Here is a 2,549-nt window from a genome sequence, read left to right as displayed (position 1 = left end):
ATTCACATTGTTTTGAATTAATCATGCATTGTCTTCAAAGCTTCAAGATTTCAATAATCTGTTTGTATATTCTTAGAATGACATTGTAGGGTAGGTGTGAGAGGCTGGATATGGTCAGTTTTAACATAAAACAGATTGAATATTTGAGCCGGATATGACCGAATTAAATGTTACCGTGTTAAATGCCAGAGGATTAAACCAGATACAATATTTTTCAAGCATATTTTCAAAACAAATCTTTGTCAGGATTAGAATTTGATAGGGACATTGTGTTATCTCTAGGTATTATAAATAATGTATCAATGCTCAATATAATTTCAACACATAAATCCTCACATTTTTAGGATTTATCTTGAATCTATTGCTTGTTTCAGCCTTTGCACTACGGCCATGCTGGGGCACCACTTCGATGTTATTATTATTAATATTATTAATATTATTATTGTTGCTTATTATTATTATTATTATTATTATTATTATTGAGTGAGCGAGCAGAGCATGCCATCAATTGACACTGGGGTAAAATATACAAAGCCCAGTATACCCATCATGACTACCCGTCTGATAAGGATACACCAGGCACATGCATCACAACCATATGTGCGCGACATGGTGATCTCATATCAAGATAAACAGCACATGACCTTGCAGGTGGAGCCCAGTTAGAATTTTCTTCAGATCAAGTAACCCATCCCGTTCAAAAGGTCCCTGAATAAGGGTTGTTTAAGGACGTTGAACGAAACACCCATTTTCCAGAGGAATTATTCAAAACCCCAAAGAATCCTTCTCAACACATGGCTATGATGCTCCCCCACTACTTCTGCTCGTGATCAGAGATGCACATTCGTCAGCCACTATGGGACATGCTCAACTGGTTAAGGTCAAACACTGACAAGCAATCTGTGGTATTGAGCAGAATATTTGCTGTAGCCCATCTTTTATACCAAGACAAAACAATGTACAAGGTAACACTTCCAATCAGTTAAGATCAGAAGCCATGAGAGCCACTGCCTGGTACTGCATCAGGGCATTTATTATTATTATTATTATTATTATTATTATTATTATTATTATTATTATTATTATTATGTTGTTGTTGTTGTTTGTTGTTGTTTGTTGTTGTTATTGTTCAGGTCACTCCTTGGAATCAAACTTGGAATCTCAGGGTTAGCAGCCCATGCTCTTAACCACTACCCATATGCCCACGGGCATATGGCATTGTGGTTAAATTTAATCCAAGAATTTCTAGACCTCATAATGAGATCTTTTTAGCTGCTGTTAGTGATTTTGAAGTTTTAAGAATAAGGAAAAGTTTTCAAATTTGGTATATTGATGTAATGTTTCAATCTGCATCTGAATTTGAGATTCTTTTAGTCCAGAAAAAAATTTAGTAAAATATTACAGAGATTCAAAGTTTGATCATTTTTAGCCAATCTGAAAACAGGAATCGGAAGCTGGCATTTTCTGTGTGATAGCAGTCTGTCACAGAACGACTCTCATCAAAACTTGTGGTGGTTGCAATGGTGAAAGCATCACGTTTGCTCATAGACAGCAAATTTGTTACAATGAAAACAATGCAGACTACAGCTTTGCATGTTACTATGGAAATGGACAGTAGGGGACTCCCTTTGGTCTTGCCCCTAGAAAGTTCCTCTCCGAGGTACAAGTCTGGGCAAGGTTGTTTATGGAAGACCAGCAGTTGCTCGTGCATACCGGCTTCCCCTCTCCAGGCCAATGATGTTATCCAAGGGAAAGGCAAAGGCTGATACAGTTTGGCACCAATGACAACTCATTTTTACAGCTGGAACAATGTGAGATAAAGTGTCTTGCTCAAGAACACAACACACAGCCAAGTTCAGGAATCGAACTCACAACCTCACGATAGTAAGCTCGATTTTCTAACCACTGAGTCATACCAATGTAAGATTTACAGTCATGTGTATAATGGTGGCTTTCAATTGGCTAAAATTACCTAAAATTTGCAAACTTTAAATGCTAGTAACATTTTATTTATTAATTTATGGCAAAAAGGAATTTCATTTTCATAATTAGCATGCAAAACAAAATCAGCGTAACCAAAGTTGGAAACAATTGGAATAAAAAAAATTTTTTTTTAATAGAAAATCTGTGACAGAAACCCAAAAGAATCCTTATAACTTGGCATTAATGGAATTTTAGATTATAACTTGTTTTTAATTGCATTACAAATGGAATAGACAATATTAAGATATTTACTTAAACTGAAGCCCCCCCCCTCTCACACCTCCACCCATGGTTGAGTGGTTAAAAACTTGCTCTGAAATAATAATAACATCGAAAAAAAAATACCTTAGGAATGAGAACCCAGGTTCGAAATTTCCCCCAAGACACCTGAAGAAGACTGGAGGGTATATCAGCCGAAATGTTGTGTTAACAACAAACAAGATGAGGACGAATATCCGTCGAATGTAAACAATGTTAAATTTTGGAACTTCAGATTTTTGTTCAATTGTAATACTTACTGCATTAGAACAAAGTACTATCAAATATTTCTTTAACTCTTTTGTTAT

Source organism: Octopus sinensis, linkage group LG12 (genome assembly GCF_006345805.1).
Source record: "Octopus sinensis linkage group LG12, ASM634580v1, whole genome shotgun sequence".
NCBI classification, from domain to species: domain Eukaryota; kingdom Metazoa; phylum Mollusca; class Cephalopoda; order Octopoda; family Octopodidae; genus Octopus; species Octopus sinensis.
The sequence above is the reverse complement of the archived record's forward strand: the minus strand, read 5'-3'. Positions refer to the sequence as shown.